The sequence below is a fragment of the Acinonyx jubatus genome, chromosome C1 (assembly GCF_027475565.1).
Source record: "Acinonyx jubatus isolate Ajub_Pintada_27869175 chromosome C1, VMU_Ajub_asm_v1.0, whole genome shotgun sequence".
Taxonomy (NCBI): Eukaryota; Metazoa; Chordata; class Mammalia; order Carnivora; family Felidae; genus Acinonyx; species Acinonyx jubatus.
The window spans coordinates 77,192,033-77,211,382 of record NC_069381.1 but is presented as its reverse complement, the minus strand read 5'-3'; the positions used below and the strand labels follow the sequence as shown (position 1 = coordinate 77,211,382).

Below are 19,350 nucleotides of genomic sequence, written 5' to 3'. Positions count from 1 at the left end.
TGCATCCCTTCTCATGTCCAGCCAGTACTTTTTTTTATATATAAAATAAACTTTTTATTTTGAAATAATTACAGATTTATATAAAGCTGTGGAGAAATACAGAGTTCCTGCATACCCCTTACCCAATTTCCCCCATTATTTACATTTTGCACTTCCATGGTACATTTATTAAAACTAAGGAACTGTATTGGTTTATTATTATTAACTAACGTCCAGACCAGTTTTTCTATTAATGTCCTCTTCCTGTTCTGATCCAGACTAGAATACCATACTGTGTTTAGTTTACATGTCTCCCCGGGTCAGTCTTTCCTTGTTTTCATGACTTTGTGCCATAAGAGGTACTATCCAAATTTCATGAAGAAATGTGACCAAACTGGATTTGTCTGTTTTTGTGTAATTAGACCCAGGTTATGGTTTTGGGGAAGAATACCGTAGAAGTGAAGTCCTTTCTCATCACACATATCAGGGGGCACATGATAGCACGGGGGATATGAACTTCATCACTTGGTTAAGGTGTTGTGTTTCCTTTCCCTATTCTGTGGAAGCAGGTCACTAAGTTTAAACCACTCTCAAAGGGTGGACTAACTCCACGTTCTATAAGGAGTACTATCTACAAACAGTATTATTCATTGATTTATTTTAAAACTGATAATTATTTTCTGACCTTATTTCCATTTTCTGTTTAAAAGCCTGTGGACGAAAAGCTTAAAATCACCCAGGGTTTTTCCTACCCACTCAGTGGCCTGAGCAGTGGGAGCTGCAGACCAGCCTGCTGTGGAGGGCCATGCATGCCTTTCTTCAGTAGTAAGCACTTGTTGGCTTTGCAGTACTATAAGATGCTCCAGGCTTGTCTTGTATTTTTCCTACCCCAGCCTTAGAACCGGCCAATTTCCCAAGGGGGCTTGTATCCTTTTATTGGAAAATGACATTTAGAAACAAAGATGTAGCACAGTTCTTTGAGCTGAACTGAAATCTGCTCTGGTCCTCCTGAACTAACTTCAACCTGGCAGGAGTGTGTGAGAGGCACATGCAATAGCCCCAGAGCTGTGTGGTGACCGGGTGACAGAGGTGGTTGTGGTCCATTTGGGCATTAGTCCATTTTGCTTCCTAATGAGTGAGTAGTGAGCTCCTGTGTCCTTACTTGAGGGCCCTACCCCTGCAGGGTGTGAGAGAAAACTAAAGAGGTGTCTCTGGGCCCAGAGTGGGGGGCAGTGGGATACAGCAGCTTCTTCCCCTCTATACCCTGGTCATTAGTAGGACAGATGGAGGGGCCCTTCTTTATTTGTGATTGTTAACAATTTTGTTTAAAATTTTTTGAGGTATAATTGACCTGTACCACTTTATGAATTTCAGGTGTACCACATCATTTGATATTTGTGTATGTTGTGAAGTGATCACCACAGTAAGTCTAGTTGACATCTGTCACCACACCTGGCCCAGATTTACGTTTTTTTTTCTTGTGATGAGCACTTTTAAGATCTACTCTCAGCAAACTTCAAATGGGCAATACAGTATTATTAACTATAGTCCCCATACTGTACATTATATTCCCAGGACTTAATTACTTTATAACTAGAAGTTTGTGCCTTTTGTCTCCTTTGACCCATTTCACCACCAACCCTCCCCATGCCCCACCATTCTTGAAACCACCAATCTGTTCTCTGTATCTTTGAGCTTGGTTTTTAAATATTTAAAAATTTTTATTTGTAGATTACACATACAAGTAAGATCATATGATATTTGTATTCTTCCATCTGACTTATTTCACTTAGTATAATGCCCTAAAGGCCCGTCCATATTGTTGCAAGTACCAAGATTTCCTTCCTTTTTATGGCTGAGTAATATTCCATTGACTATATATGCCACATTTTTTTTTCAATATATGAAATTTATTGTCAAATTGGTTTCCATACAACACCCAGTGCTCATCCCAAAGGGTGCCCTCCTCAATACCCATCACCCACCTGCCCCTCCCCACATTTTCTTTATCCATTCATTTGTCAATGGACACTCTGGTGGTTCCCATACCTTGGCTACAGTAAATAGTGCTGCAGTGAATCACTTCTCGGCCTTTTGGCTAAGATCAAGTGTAGTATCTGTTTTTATCAGTTTAATAGTGCTGTAGTGAACATAGGGGTGCATGTATCATTTAGAATTAATGTTTTTGTTTCCTTTGGATAAATTCCAGAAGTGGAATTTACTGGGTCATATGGTACTTCTACTTTAATTTCTTGAGGAACTTCCATACTGTTTTCCACAGTGGCTTTACCAATTTACATTCCCACTGACAGTTCTTGAGGGTTCTCTTTTCTCCCATCCTGGACAACATTTGTTGTTTCTGGTCTTTTTTTTTTTTTTCATTGAAGTATAGCTAACATACAATGTTAATAGTTTCTGTTGCACAATGTATTAATTCAATAATTTTATACATTAGTCAGTGTTCATCATAAGTGTAGTCACCATCTGTCACCATACAGTATTACCACAATATTACTACTGACTATATTCCATATGTTGTTATTTTTTATCTCCATGACTTATTTATTTTATAACTGAAAATTTGTACCTCTTAGTCCCTTTTATCTATTTCACCCATCCTCCCACCCAGCTTCCCTCTGGCAACCACCAGTTTGATCACAATATTTAAAATTCTTTTTTATTTGTTTTGTATTTTAGATTCCACATATAAGTGAAATCATTTGGTATTTGTCTTTCTCTGACTTTATTTACTTAGAATAATACCCTCTGCATCCATCCATGTTGTCACAAATGGCAAGATTTCATTCTATTTATTGCTGAGTAGTAATCCGTTGTCTATATATACCACATCTTCTTTATCCATCTTTTGATGAACACTAGGTTGCTTCTGTATCTTGGCTATTGTAAATAATACTGCAATAAACATAAGAGTGCATATATCTTTTTGAATTATATTTTTGGGTTTTTTTTGTTTTTGTTAAATATGAAATTTATTGTCAAATTGGTTTCCATACAACACCCAGTGCTCATCCCAACAGGTGCCCTCCTCAATGCCCATCACCCACTTTCCCCTCCCTCCCACCCCCCATCAACCCTCAGTTTATTCTCAGTTTTTAAGTATTTTTGTTTTCTTTGGCTAAATACCCAGCAGTGGGTTTACTGGATCATATGGTATTTATATTTTTAATTTTTTGAGGAAGCACCATACTGTTTTCCACAGTGGCTGTACCAATTTACATTCCTAAGAGAGCACAAGGGCTTTCCTCTCCACATCCTTGTCAACACTTGTTACTCTTCTCTTTTTGATTCTAGTCAATTGTACTGGTTTGAGGTAATACCTCATTATGGTTTTGATTTGCTTTTCCTTGATGATTGGTACCACTGAGCATCTTTTCAAGTGTCTGTTGGCCATCTGTCATCTTTGAAAAAATGTCTATTCAGGTCCTCTGTCCATTTCTTAAAAAAAATTAATTCTAGTATAATTAACATATAGTCTTGTATTAGTTTCAGGTGTACAATATAGTGATTCAACAATTTTATACATTACTCAGTGCTCATTGTAAGCGTACTCAATACCCTTCACCTATTTCACCCATCTACCACCCACCTCCCCTCTGGTAACCCTCTGTTTGCTCTCTATAGTTAAGAGTATGTTTTTTGTTTTTTTGTTCATTTGTTTCTTAAATTCCACATATTAGTGAAATCATACAGTATTTGTCTTTCTCTGATGTATTTCGCATAGCATTTTGTGCTCTAGATCCATCCATGTTGTTGCAAATTGCAAGATTTCATTTTTTATGGTTGATTAATATTTCATTGTGTATGTGTGTATATATATACACACATATGTGTGTATATATATACACACACATATGCATATATGTGTGTATATATATGTGTGTGTATATATATTTACATATATATATTTACATATATATATATATATATATATATACACACACACCTGTTTTTTTACCCATTCATCCATCAGTGGGCACTTGTGTTACTTCCATAACTTGGCTATTGTAAATAATGTTGCAGTAAACATGGCGGTATACATATCTTTTTGAATTAGTGTTTTCATATTCTTTGGGTAAATATGCAGTAGTGCAATTACTGGATCATATGGTAGTTCTATTTTTAATTTTTTGAGAAACGTCTATACTGGTTTCCATAGTGGCTGTACGAGTTTACATTCCCACCAACACTGCAAGAAGGTTCCTTTTTCTCCACATCTTTGCCAACACTTGATGTTTCTTGTGTTTTTGATTTTAGCCATTCTAACAGGTGTGAGGTAATATCTCACTATGGTTTTGATTTGCATTTCCCTGATGATGAGTGATGTTGAGCCTCTTTTCATGTGTCTGTTGGCTATCTGGATGTCTTCTTTGGAGAAAAGTCTGTTCATGTCTTCTGCCCATCTTTAACTGGATTATGATTTTTTGGTATGCTTTTCTTATGCCCATTTAAAAAATGTTTTTTTACTTAGAGAGACAGAGAGAGCATGAGCACAAGTGGACAGTAGCAGAGAGCAAGGGAAAGAGAGAATCCCAAGCTGGCTCTGTGCCATCAGTGTAGAGCCCAATGCGGGGCTTGAAGCCATGAACTGCAAGATCATGACCTCAGCCAAAGCCAAGAGTTGGGTGCTTAAAGGACTGAGCCACCCAGGCACCCCTCTTCTGCCTATTTTTAAAAAATACCTTATTTTATGGGGTGCCTGGGTGGCTCAGTTTGTTGAGTGTCCAGCTTCGGCTCAGGTCATGATCTTATGGTCCATGTGTTCGACCCCCGCATCGGGCTCTGTGCTGATAGCTTGGAGCCTGGAGCCTGCCTTGGATTCTGTGTCTCTCTCTCTCTCTGCCCCTCCCTCACTCATGCTCTGTCACTCTCTGTCAAAAATAACATTAAAAAATTTTTTTAAACATTTTATTTTATTAATTTTTTTTAACCTTTAGTTTTGAGAGAGAGAGAGAGAGAGAGAGAGAGAGAGAGAGAGAAGGGATGGGTAGAGAGAGACACACACACACACACACACACACACACACACACAGAATCTGAATCAGGCTCCAGGCTCTGAGCTGTCAGCACAGAGCCCGACATGGGGCTCAAACTCAAAAACTGTGAGATCCTGACCTGAGCCGAAGTCAAATGCTTAATCTGAGCCACCCAAGCATCCCTCTTGGCCATTTTTAATTGGAATTTGTTTTGTTTTGTTTTGAGTTTTTGGGGCTGAGTTGGACAAGTTCTTCATATATTTTGGGTATTAACCCCTTATTGGATATATCATTTGCAAATATCTTCTTCCCTTCAGTAGGTTGCCTTTTCATTTTGGTGTAGTCCCAGTAGTTTATTTTTGCTTTTTTTCTTTTGCCTGAGGAGACACTGCTAGAAAAAGATGCTAAAGGTGATGTCAGAGAGATTACTGCCTGTATTTTCTTCTAGGAGTTTTATGGTTTCTTTATGGTTCTTTATGATTTCTTCTAGGAGTTTTCAGGGCTCACATTTAGGTCTTTAAACCATTTTGAGTCTAATTTGTGTATGAGTGAGTATGGGTCTAGTTTCACTTTGTTGCATGTAGCTGTCCAGTTGTCTGAGCACCATTATCGAAAAGACTGTCTTTTCTCCATTGTATATTTTTGCCTCCTTTGTTGTAGATTAATTGGCTATATAAGCATAGGTTTATTTCTGGGCTATTTTGTTCCATTGACCTATTTGTCTGTTTTTGTGCCAGTACTGATACACTCTTTCGATTACTACAGCTTTGCAGTATATCTTGAATCCGGAATTGGGATACCTCCAGCTTTGTTCTTCTTTATCAATGTTGCATTGGCTATTTATGGTCTTTGTGGTTCAATACAAATTTTAAAATTATTTGTTATAGTTCTGTGAAAAATGTTGGTATTTTCATAGGGATTTCATTGAATCTGTAGATTGCTTTGGGTAGTATGGACATTTAAACAGTACAAATTCTAACAAACCATGAGCATGGAATATCTCTCCATTTGTGTGGCTTTCAATTTCTTTCATCAATGTTTTATAATTTTCAAAGTACAGGTCTTTCACCTTGTTAACCAAGGAGGAGGTGAAAGACCTACCATTATTTTATTCTTTTTGGTGCCATTTAAATGGGATTATTACCTTAATTTCTCTTTCTTCTACTTCATTATTAGTGTAGAGATTTCTATAAGTTTTGTACCCTCCAGCTTTACTGAATTGGTTTATGAGTTCTAATAGTTTTTTTGGGGGGAGGTGGAGTCTTTGGGATTTTCTAGATATAGTATTATGTCATCTGTAAAGAGTGAAAATTTGACCTCTTCTGTGCCGATTTGGATGTCTTTTATTTATTTATGTTGTTGGATTGCTTCAGCTAGGACTTCCAGTATTATGTTGAATAACAGTGGTGAGAGTAGACATCCTTGTCTTGACCTGACCTCAGAGGAAAAGCTGTTTTTCACCATTAAGTATGATGTTAGCTGTGGGTTTTTCACATACGGTTTCTGTTATGTTGAGATATGTTCCCTCTAAACCTACTTTGTTGAGAATCTTTCTCATGAATGGATGCTGTACTTTGTCAAATGTTTTTCTTGCATCTATTGGAATGATTCTATGGTTTTTATCCTTTTTCTTATTAATGTGATGTGTAAGGTTTATTTGCAAATATTGAACCACCTTCTTATCCCTGGCATAAATCCTACTTGGTTGTGGTGAATGACTTTTTAAATGTATTGTTGAATTTGGTTTGCTAATATTTTGTTGAGGGTTTTTACATGTATTTCATCATTGACACTGACTTGTTTGTTTTTTTGTAGTGTCTTCGGTTTTGTTATCAGGGTAATGCTGGTCTCATAGAAGGAGTTTGGAAGTTTTCCTTCCTGTTACATTTGGTAAAGTCTAATTTAAAGTTTTCTGTATGGATTGTATGTTTGACAATGTATTTAACACCTCTCATTGTAAACTAATGTCATGTAAGTTTTCTCCTGTTTGCTCTACAAGTTTTATACTACCAGCTCTGATATTTAGGTCTCTGATCCATTTTCAATTTATTTTTACATATAGTGGTAGGTAAGGGTTTAAATTCATCTTTTTTGCATCTGATATCAGACAACCCAGCGCTGTTTGTTGAAAAGACCATCCTTTCTCCATTGCAAATTAATTGACCATAAATATGAGGGTTTATTCCTAGACTCTCAATTCTGTTCCATGGATCTTTTATTTCACCATGATAAGTGTACTCTTTAATCCTCATCTCCTATTTCACCCATCTGCTCACCCATCTCCCCTCTTGTTACTATCAGTTTCTTCTCTATAGTTAAGAATCTGTTGGTTTGCCTCTCTTTTTTTTCTTCCTTCTTTGCTTCTTTTGTTTCTTCCACAGAGGATTGTGATCATAGGGTATTTGTCTTTCTTTGACTTACTTCACTTAGCATTATATGCTCTAGCCCTATCCATGTCATGGCAAATGGCAAGATTTCATTCTTTTTTTAATGGCTGAATAATATATACCATTGCATACATATACCACATCTTCTTTATCTATTCATCTATCGATGGACACACGGGCTGCTTCCATAGTTTGGCTATTCCAAATAATGCTGCAATAAATATAAGGGTGTATATATCCCTTTGAATGAGTGTTTTGTATTCTTTGGGTAAATACCCAGTAGTGCAAGTACTGGATTATAATTTTAATATTTTGAGGAACGTCCATACTGTTTTCCACAGTGGCTGCACCAATTTGCATTCCCACCAGCAGTGCAAGAGGGTTCCTTTTTCTCCACATCCTTGCCAACACTTGTTGTTTCCTGTGTTTTTGATGTTAGCCATTCTGACAGATATGAGGTGATACCTCCTTGTGGTTTTGATTTGCACTTAGCTGATGACGAGTGCTGTTGAGTGTCTTTTCGTGTGTTTCTTGGCCATCTGGATGTCTTGAGAGAAATGTCTGTTCATGTCTTATCATTTTTTCATTGTATTGTTTTGTGGGTATTGAGTTGCATCAGTTCTTTATGTATTTTGGATACTAACCCTTTATGAGAAATGCCATCTGCAGATATCTTCTCTGGCTCAGTAGGTTGTCATTTAGTTTTCTTAACTATTTCCTTTGCTGTGCAGAAACTTTTTAGATTTATGTAATCCTAATAGTTTATTTTTGTTTTTATTTCCCTTGCCTCAGGAGACATATCTAGAAAAATGTAGCTATGAGCATTGCCAGAGAGATTACTGTCTGTGCTTTCATCTAGGATTTTTATAGTTTCAGGTCTCAAATTTAGGTCTTTAATCCACTTTATTTTTGGGTGTGGTGTAAGAAAGTGGTCCAGTTACTTTCTTTTGCATGACTGTGAAAAATACCCAATATGCTTTGTCCCAATACCCTTTAAGAGATTGTCTTTTTCCCATTGCATATTCATTCCTCTGTTGTTGAAGATTAATTAACTATATAGTTGTGTTTTCTGTTCTATTCCATTGATCATGTGTCAGTTTTTATGCCAGTACTATCCTGCTTTAATTACTACCGCTTTGCAATATAACAAAATCTGGAATTGTGAAACCTTCAGTTTTTTTCTTTTTCAAGAACACTTTGGCTATTCAAGGTCATCTGTGGTTCGTTTGTTCTAGTTCTGTGAAAAACGCTATAGGTATTTTGATGGGGATTGCATAAAATGTGTAGATTGCTTTAGGTAGTATAGACATTTTACCAATACTTGTTCTTCCAACCCATGAGCATGGCGTGTCTTTCCATTTCTTTGTGTCATCTTCAATTTCTTTCATCCGTATTTTATAGTTTTCAGAGTACAGGTCTTTCACCTTTTTGGTAAAGTTTATTCCTAGATATTTTTTTATTATTATGGGGAAATTGTAAATGGGATTTTTTTTAAATTTCTCTTTCTGCTGCTTCATTATTAGTGTATGTGAATGCAACAGATTTCTGTACATTGATTTTGCATCTTGTGACTTTATTGAACTCATACATTAGTAGTTTCTTGGTGGAGTCCAGGATTTTCTATATATACCATCATGACATTTGCAAATAGTGAAACTTTTCTTTCTTCCTTACCAATCTGGATGCCTTTGGTTTCTTTATGTTGTCTAATTGCTGTGGCTAGGACTTACAGTACTATGTTGAATAAAAGTGGTGAGAGTGGACATCCTTGTCTTATTCCTGCTCTTAGGGAAAAACTCAGTTTTACCTTTGAGTATGATGTTGGCCATGGGTTTTTCATATATGACCGTCATTGTTGAGGTATGTTCCCTCTAGACCTACTTTGCAGAGGGTTTTCATCATGAATGAATTGTAGTTTGTTAAATGCTTTTCCTGCATCTGTTGAAATGATTATATGGTTTTTATCCTTTTTCTTATTGATGTATTACATTGATTGTTTTGCAAATATTGAACCACTCTTGCATCTATCTTGATCATGGTGTATGATTTTTTTTAAATGTACTGTTGGATTGGGTTTGCTAAAATTTGTTGAGGATTTTTGCATGCATATTCATGAGAGATACTGGCCTGTAGTTCTTTTGTGGCATCTTGATTTGGTTTTGGTATTAGGTGATAACTGTCCTCATAGGATGAATTTGGAAGTTTTCTTCCCTCTTGTATTTTTTGGAATAGTTTGAAAGGAACAGGTATTAACTCTTCCTTAAATGTTTGGTAGAATTTGCCTGTGAGGCTGTCTGCTCCTGGATTTGTATTTGGGAATTTTTTGATCAATGATTCAGTTTCATTGCTGGTAATAGATCTGTTCAAATTTTCTATTTATTCCTGCTTTAGTTTTGGTAGGTTATATATTTCTAGGAATTTATACATTTCTTCTAAGTTGTCTACTTTGTTGGCATATAGGTTTTCATAATAGAATTATTATATTGTAATAGAATTTACAATTGTTTGTATTTCTGAGGTGTTCATTGTTATTTCTCCTCTTTCATTAGTGACTTTGTTTTGGTCCTCTCTTTTGTTTATTTTGATGAGCTTGGCTAAAAGTTTATAAATTTTGTTGTTCTTTTCAAAGAACCAACTCCTGATTTTAATAATCTGTTCTGTTGTTTTTTAAGTTTCTATTTCATTTATTTCTTCTCTAATCTTTATCAATTCCTTCCTTCTACTGGTTTGGGGTTCTGTTTGTTCTTCTTTTCTAGTTCCTTTAGGTGTTTTAAGGTTAGGTTGTTTGAGATTTTTCTTGCTTCTTGAGGTAAGCCTGTATTGCTGTAAACTTCCCTCTTAGAACCACTTTTGCTGTATCCCAGAGATTTTGGAATGTTTTCATTTTCATTTGTTTCTACGTCATTTTTTATTTCTTCATTGATTTATTTTTTTTATTTTTTTTAATTTTTGAGACAGAGAGAGACAGAGCATGAACGGGGGAGGGGCAGAGAGAGAGGGAGACACAGAATCGGAAGCAGGCCCCAGGCTCCGAGCCATCAGCCCAGAGCCCGATGCGGGGCTCGAACTCACGGACCGCGAGATTGTGACCTGAGCCGAAGTCGGACGTTTAACCGACTGAGCCACCCAGGCGCCCCTCTTCATTGATTTCTTGGTTGACCGATTCATTGTTTAGCAGCATGTTATTTAACTCCATGTATTTGTGTTCTTTCCAGATTTGTGTCATGGATTTCTAGTTCCATACTGTTGTGGTAGGACAGATGGAGGATAGGACTTTGATATTTTTATTTTTTAATTTGTTGAGACTTATTTTGTGGCCTAACATGATCTATTCTGGAGAACATTCCATATATACTTGAAAAAAAAAAGGCAGGGGGGATTCTGCTGTTTTAGGATGGAATGTTCTGAATATGTCTGTTAAATCTAGTCCAATATGTCATTCAAATCCACTGTTTCCTTGTTGATTTTGTTTGGATGATCTGTCCATCAGTTTGAGTGGGGTGTTAACATCCCTTACTGTTATTATATTAATATCAATTCCTTCATGTTTGTTCTTTTATGTATTTGGGGTTTCCCATGCTGGTTGCATAAATATGTACAATTATATTTCTCTTGTTGCATTATCCCCTTTCTTAGTATATAGTATTCTTCTTTGTCTCTTGTTACAGACTTTGTTTTAAAGTGTATTTTGTCTAAGTATTGCTCCCTGAGCTTTCTTTGACATCCATTTCCATAATAAATATTTCTCCATCCCCCACTTTCAAATTGCAGTGTCTTTCAGTCTGAAATGAGTCTCTTGTAGGTAGCATACAGATGGATCTTGTTTTTTTGTTTTTTTTTTTTTTTATCCACTCTGTCACCCTATGTCTTTTGATTGGAGTGTTTGGTCATTTACATTCAAAGTAATTATTGATAGATATGTATTTATAGCCATTGTATTACTTATTTATGGTTGTTTCTATAGATTTTCTCTGATTCCTCTTGCTCTTTCGTGCTTTGTTGGCTTTCTTCAGTGATATACTTGAGTTCCTTTCCCATTATTCTTTGCATATCTATTGCTAGTTTTTGATCTGTAGTTAACATTAGGTTTATCTAGAATATCTTCTGCATATAGCAGTTGATGGTCACTTAAGTTCAAACCCATTCTTTAGTCCTCTCCCCTCCATGTTTTAGGTATATGGTATCATATTTCACATTATTTCATTTTGTGAATCCCTTGACTGATTTTTTTTTTTCCTACAGAAATACTTATTGTGCAGGCTCTGTGCTGGTAACAGAGGTCAACGTGGGGCTCAAAACCACAAATTGTGAGGTAATGACCTGAACTGAAATTAAGAGTTGGATGCTTAATACATAATCAACTGAGCCACCCAATCAAGTGTATTTTTCATTTCATTTATTGTGGTCTTGATCCCTGATTAGCTGCTTTTTATTTCTGTTAAGGGTCTCACTGATGTCCTCCACTCGTCTAAAGTCCGGTGTGTATTGTTAAAATCATTATATTCTCTATCAGGCATATCACTTTTGTCTGTTTCACTTTGATCTTTTGCTGTGGTTTGGTCCTATTATTTCATTTGAGAACTATTTCTCTATCTCATTTTGTCTGATTTCCTGTGTCTGTTTCTTTGTGTTAGGCAAGTCAGCTGCTTCTTGTGCTCTTAAAGATAATAGCCTTATAAAGAAGAGGTCCTGTAGTGCCTGTTTCCCAGGGCCTGGTGCTTCAGAGAGTGTTTCCTGGGAGTATTGTGTATGCTCTGCTGTTGAGTGTTGGCCTCTTTTTCTTCAGTCCACTTGTCTACAGAGGCTTTTTGTGTACTGTGGGCAGTATCTAAAAAGGTGTGTGGTGGTCTGCTTGTGAAATGAGACCTGCACCTGTGAGAACAGAGTTCTGCACAAGGTGCCAGTCAGGAGACACGGTGTTGGCAGAATTTCCACTGGTCTTCTGGGGGAGGGGCCTCGCAGTGACTGAACTAAGGCGGCCATGACTGGAAAGGTGGATCCGAAATGTGAAGGGTGGGGCTTGGTGTAATTAAGTTAGGTAACAAGTATCCACACTGCACTAGTTCCTGCAGGTAGCTGTTGTTTATGCTGGGGGTGGGGAGGGGAATGGCACCTGCCAGTTCTTTTGTCCTGGAAGGGGGTCTGCCCGTGATCCCGGTCTCTCCAGGCCATGCTCTGAGATGAACAAATCACTCTCCCTCTGTCTACCCCTGGCATTTTTCAAACTGCTGGTTTTGTGCTGTATCTGTATAGGCTGTTTGTTGTGCTGTCTTGAAAAATTATTTTCAATGTTTATTTTTATTTACTTGAGAAAGAGAGGGGCAGAAAGGAATCCCAAGCAGGCCCTATGCTCAGTGCAGAACCTAACACAAGGCTCAACCCCACAACTGCAAGATCATGACCTGAGCTGAAATCGAGTTGGATGCTCAACTGACTGAGCCACCCAGGCACCCCTGTTGTGCTAAGGGCAGGGACTCTGCTTCCTAAAGCCATTTAGTCTCTCCCAGACTTGAGCTTGATTTTTAAAATTCCAGGCTTTAAGTCTCACTGGTTTTAAGAACTCAAGACATTTGGACCCTCTCACTTTCAAATGCAGATATGGGGATCTGTCCTCCACATTCATGGACTCCCCAGTGTGAAAGGCCTGGTTCATTTCACTCCAGACCATCCTACCTTCTTTGATTTGGCCTCTTCTCTACCATTTATGGAATTATGGAATTTATTCTGTCAGTCTTTGGGTCATTTTCTGGGTTATTTACACTGATGTGAGTACTATCTAGTTGTATATTTGGGCAAGGCAAGCTTAAGGTCCTCCTACTCCGCCATCTTCCCACCTGACCCCCTGCTTCACTGATCTTTGTGCCTACCAATACCACACTATATTGATTACTGTAGATTCTCATCCACTATGTTCCCCACCCTATGAGGCTGCTTTTTGGACCCTTTCCATGGTTGGACTTTTAGCAGCTTTCATTTCCTCTAGTGTCCAAGGGAATAGACCTTGTTTTGTTTCTTGGCCCTCCAGTAAAGCTTCCCAAACTGAGCCCCCCTTAACTGGTCTGGAGGCCTTGCTAACTTGCATGCTTGATAGACATTTTGAAAAAAGCGGTATAAATTCCAGAGATTGTCTCTTGAAAATAAATTACAATTTCCTTTTAATTTTTTATTTCTTTGCGAGTCCAGAAAATTCTGAGATACTCCTGTTTTGGACTTGTAGGGTTAACTAAATTGCTCAGGACCATTTTATAGCACAGTTTCTTTAAAAGAATAATGACTAGGGACACCTGGGTGACTCAGGTGGTTAAGCATCTGGCCCTTGAGATACCAGCTCAAGTCATGATCTCATGGTTTGGGGATTGAGCCCCAGTGTCAGCACAGAGTCTGCTTGGGATTCTCTGTCTTCTTGTCTATCCCTCTCCTGCTTACTCTCTCAAAAATAAACATTTAAAAATAAATAAATAAATATAATGACAAGACTTCCAAAGGGCTTCATCTTAGATTGCATTTATTGACCTCTTTATTATTCTTAAAATCTAGAGTTTAGACCAGGAGGCCAAAATGAGAATTTTCTCAATTATTTTGTGAACTGATACAATGGCTAGAATCATCCAGAAAAAAATAAGGTCACTAAGATTTATTAAAGTTTCAACTTAAAACCTCATTTTTCATTTTCAAACAAATAAAAATACTATGTCTTATAGTTAGGGATACAAGTACTTAGTTATCCTTGTTGGAATAATGGTTCTCCTCTATGTGGGGGAAGTCACTGTACAGTTAGGAACTGGGAAGCAGGGGGCTGAAATCTAAGAAGATAAAGGTCTTTCTTGGAACAAAGCTAGTAATCAGTCACCACCAGATCACTATTGTAGCTAGAATTCCAGAAATGATGAAGTTCATCTTCTATTTGGTCTTCATGGATTATACCTGTGAAGCAAAAAAAAAAGGACAGTTTGAAGAAAACACCTAAAATATTTTGGTAGCTTTTGGGAACACTGTGTTGTCTTCCCAATATATTCCATTTTTCCTCATTACATAGCAATAGTGGTTTATGTGGAATAGACCCAACTCATATTCAGTTGAGGGAAGGCTGTGATGGGTCTAGATCAGTAAGAAATTCCTCTTCTCTCACCCCCATCCCTTGCCAGAATGATGGGGTTAGTTTATAGCAATCCCATGGGCATATGGATTGGTTCAGGTGTGCCCTCAATTAGTGTGAAGTTCAAGACTCTTACCAAGACAGTGGACTACACTGATTTGATGTACAGTGTACATTTGACTACACTGATAGGATGTCACTTTCTGAGATTAGTTACAAAAAAGCTGTAGCTTCCATCTTGCTCACTGTAAGGATAAAGCACATGAGAAGTAGTGAGGTATACTATGTAGAGGTCTCCAGACAACAGCCAATGAAAAACTGAGGCCCAAGTTCACCGGCCTGTGAGGACCTAAATCCTACCAACGACCACAAGAGTGACCTTAGGAAGGGAATATTACTCTAGTTGTGCCTTCAGATGACATTGTAGCCCTAACAGCTTAACTGCACACTCATGAGAAACTGTGAGCCAGAGTCCTTAAGCTAAACTGTTTCCATATTCTGGACTCATAGAAAGTGTCAGATAAAAAATGGTAGTGGCTTAAAGTCTTCAGAGTAATTTGTTAAGCAGCAAAAGATAATTAACATTCTATCATAAGAAAAGCTAGATTTTTTAAATTTGCAATTAAAAGCATTAACACATACTTGCTAATAGTAATTTAATAATGAAAAGGTTATTAGACATTAGTCTTTATACACAAGTGAATTTATGATTTATAGAAATCATGCAGAGAAAAAATTCAACTACCTACTCAAAGCTGTTTCTATTTTTTAGCCTTTAAAAAAAATTTATTTAAATTCAAGTTACTTAACATACAGTGTAGTATTGGTCTTAGGAGTAGAACCCGGTGATTCATCACTTAAATATAACACCCAGTGCTCACCCAACAAGTGTTCTACTTAATAACCCATCACCCATTTAGCCCATTCTGCACCCACCTCCCCTCTAGTAACTGCTAGTTTGTTCTTTGTATTTAAGAGTCTCCTATGGTTTACCTCCCTCTGTTTTTATTTTTCCTTCCCTTTCCCTGTGTTCATTGGTTCTGTTTCCTACGTTCCACAGGAGTGAAATCATACGATACTTGTCTTTTTCTGCCTATTTCACTTAGCATAATACATTCTACTTCCACCCACGTTGTTGCAATGGTAAGATTTCATTCTTTTTCATTGCTGAGTTAGTATTCCATTGTGTGGAGTACTTCCGCGTGCGCGCGCACACACACACACACACACACACACACACTACATCTTCATTATCCATTCATCAGTTGGTGAACATTTGGGCTCTTTCCATACTTTGGCTATTGCTGATAGTGTTGCTATAAGCATCAGGGGTGCATGTGCTCCTTTGAAGCAGCTTTTTTGAATCCTCTGAGGAGCCTCCATACTGTTTTCCGGAGTGGCTGCCACCAGTTTGGATTCCCAACAGCAGTGCAAAAGGGTTCTTTGTTAATTATAGACATTTTGGCGGGTGTGAGGTGGCATCTCATTGTGGTTTTGATTTGTATTTCTCTGATGATGAGTGACGTTGAGCATCTTTTCATGTGACTGTTGGCCATCTGGATGTCTTCTTTGCAAAAGTGTCTATGCATATCTTCTGCCCATTTCTTCACTGGATTGTTTTTCGGGTATTGAGTGTGATAAATTCTTGATAGATTTTGGATACTAACCATTTAATATGTCATTTGCAGATATCTTCTCCCATTCTGTTGGTTGTTTCCTTTGCTGTGCAGAAGCTCTTCATCTTGATTAAGTCCCATAGTTTATTTTTGCTTTTGTTTCCCTTGCCTCCTGAGACACGCCTAGTAAGAAGTTGCTGTAGCTGAGGTGAAAGACGTTGTTGCCTGTGTTCTCCTCTAAGATTTAAAAAAAATTTTTTTTAACGTTTATTTATTTTTGAGAGAGCACAAGCAGGGGAGGGGCAGAGAGAGAGGGAGACACAGAATCTGAAGCAGGCTCCAGGCTCAGGGTCGCTGACAGCGGGGTTTGAACTCACGGACCATGAGATTATGACCTGGGTCAAAGTCAGATGCTTAACAGACTGAGCCACCCAGGTGCCCCTCCTCTAAGATTTTTGATGGCTTCCTGTTTCACATTTAGGCCTTTCATCCATTTTGAGTTTATTTTTGTGTGTGGTATAAGAAAGTGGTCCAGTTTCATTCTTCTGCATGTTGCTGTCCAGTTTTCCCAGCACCATTTGCTAAAGAGACTTTTTTCCATTGGATACTCTTTCCTGCTTTGTCAAAGATTAGTTGGCCATACATTTGTTGGCCCATTTCTGTGTTCTCTGTTTTGTTCCACTGATCTGTGTGTCTGTTTTTGTGCCAGTACCATACGGTCTTGATGATTACAGCTTTGTAGCAGAGGCTAAAGACTGGGATTGTGATGCCTCCTGCTTAGGTTTTCTTTTTCAATATTACTTTGACTATTTGGGGTCTTTTGTGGTTCCATACAAATTTTACGTTTGTTCGTTCTAGCTCTGTGAAGAAGGCTGGTGTTATTTTGATAGGGATTGCATTGAATGTGTAGATTGCTTTGGGTAGTATAGACATTTTAACAATACTTGTTCTTTAAATCCATGAGCATGAAATACTTTTCCATTTCTTTGAGTCTTCTTCAATTTCTTTCATAAGCTTTCTACAGTTTTCAGTATATAGACCTTTTACCTCTTTGGTTAGATTTATTCCTAGATAGCTTATGGTTTTTGGTATAATTGTAAATGGGATCGGTTCTTTGATTTTCCTTTTTTATACTTCATTATCAACATACAGAAATACAAACGATTTTTATATGTTGAATTTACTTCCTGCAACTTTGCTGAATTCACGTATTAAGTTTTAGCAGTTTTTTGGTGGAAGCTTTTGGGTTTTCTATGTAGATCTTCTATGTAGATCATACCATCTGTGAAGAGTGAAAGTTTGACTTCTTTGCCAATTTGGATGTCTTTTTTTTTATTGTCTGATTGCGGAGGCTAGGACTTCCAGTGCTATGTTGAACCACAATGGTGGACATCCCTGTTGTGTTTCTCCCCTTAGGGGGAAAGCTGTTTTTCCCCACTGAGGATATTAGCTGTGGGTCTTTCCTATATGGCTTTTATGATGTTGAGGTAGGTTCCTTCTATCCCTACTTTCTTGAGGGTTTTTATCAAAAAAGGATGCTGTATTTTGTCAAATGCTTTTTCTGCATTATTGAAAGGATCATATGGTTCTTCTCCTTTATTGTGGTATAATATATCACATTGATTGATATGTGAATATTGAACCAACCCTGCAGCCTAGGAATAAATCCCACTTGATCATGGTGAAAAATTCTTTTCATGCACTGTTGAATTTGATTTGCTAATATCTTGTTGAGAATTTTTGCATCCAGGTTCATCAAGGATATTGACCTGTATTCTCCTTTTTAGTGGGGTCTTTGGTTTTAGAACCCAGATGAAGCTGACTTCATAGAATTGAGTTTGGAAGCTCTTGTTCCATTTCTATTTTTTGGAACAGTTGGAGAAGAACAGGTATTGACTCTTACTTAAATGTCTAGTAGAATTCCCCTGGGAAGCAGTCTGGCCCAGGACTCTAATTTGTTGGGATATTTTTGGGAACGGATTTAATTTCTTTGCTGGTTATGGGCCTGTTCAAATTTTCTATTTCTTCCTGTTTGAGTTGTGGTAGTGTGTGAATGTCTAGGAATTTTGTTCAGTTTGTTGGCATATAATTTTTCACAGTATAATTGTATTTCTGTGGTGTTGGTTGTGATTTCTCTTTAATTCATGATTTTATCTATTTGGGTCCTCTCTTCTTAAGTCTGGCTAGGGGTTTATCAATTTTATTGATTCTTTCAAAAAACCTGCTTTTAGTTTCATTGATCTGTTCTACTGGTTGTTTCTATATCATTTATTTCTGCTCTAATCTTTATTATTTCCCTTCTGCTGGCTTTGGGCTTTATTTGCTGCTCCTTTTCTAGCTCCTTTAGGTGTGAGGTTAGGTTGTGTATTTGGGACTTCTCCTCCCTCTTTAATTTTTAATTTTCTAAAAATGCTTATTTTTGAGACAATGAGAACACATGCTTGAGCAGGGGAGGGACGGCGGTGGGGGGCGGGGTGGGGAGACAGAATCCCAAGCAGGCTTCACACTGTCGTTGCAGAGCCTGATGCAGGGGCTCCAACTCACAAGCTGTGAGACCATGACCTGAGCTAAAATCAAGAGTCAGACACTTAACCAAATGAATCACCCAGGCCACCCCCTTTCTTCTTGACATAGGCCTGTTTTGCAATGTATTTTCCTCTTAGGACTGCCTTTGCTATATCCCAAAGGGTTTGGACTGTCATGTTTTCATTTTTGTTTCCTCATAGGTATTTTTTCATTTCTTCTTTAATTACCTGGCTGGCCCATTAATTCTTTGGTAGGATGTTCTTTAACCTCCATGTATTTGAGGGCTTTCAAATTTTTTCTTGTGGTTGATTTCACGTTTCATAGCATTGTGATCTGAAAATATGCATGGTATGACCTTGGTCTTTTTGTACCTATTGAGGGCTGGTTTTGTTACCCAGTAGTGATCTATTCTGGACATTGTTACATATGCACTTGAAAAGAATGTATGTTATTCTGCTTTAGGATGAAATGTTCTGAATATATCTGTTGAGTCCATCCAGTCTAGTGTGTCATTCAAAGCATTGTTTCCTTGTTGATTTTCTGCTTAGATGATTTGTCTGCTGCTGTAAGTGAGGTATTAAAGTCTCCTACTATTATTGTATTACTATCTAGGAGTTTCTTTGTGATTAACTAATTTGTATATTTGTGTGCTCTCACACTGGTGGCATAAATATTTACAATTGTTAGATCTTGGTGGACAGACCCGTTAATTATGGTATAATGCCTTTCTTCACCTGTTGTTACAGTCTTTG

At 37.5% G+C, this 19,350-nt stretch overlaps 1 protein-coding gene and 1 non-coding gene across 7 annotated transcripts in view; one reads left to right on the top strand and one right to left on the bottom strand.

Annotated features, from left to right (window-relative positions):
* Nucleotides 1-2,057: 2,057 nt before the first annotated feature.
* On the top strand, nt 2,058-2,253 carry LOC113599708 (U2 spliceosomal RNA). Its single transcript, XR_003420618.1, has one exon. It is a non-coding gene; the product is annotated as a U2 spliceosomal RNA (small nuclear RNA).
* An 8,244-nt stretch (nt 2,254-10,497) lies between these two features.
* The window catches only part of RPAP2 (RNA polymerase II associated protein 2), a 101,463-nt gene continuing 92,610 nt past the window's right edge, over nt 10,498-19,350 (bottom strand). For 3 of the 6 annotated variants that reach the window (XM_053214427.1, XM_053214431.1, XM_027058601.2), the window contains one exon: nt 10,498-14,284. The gene's annotated coding sequence lies outside the window, so the exon portion shown is untranslated. The other 3 variants (XM_053214429.1, XM_053214434.1, XM_053214435.1) reach the window with 2 other exon arrangements.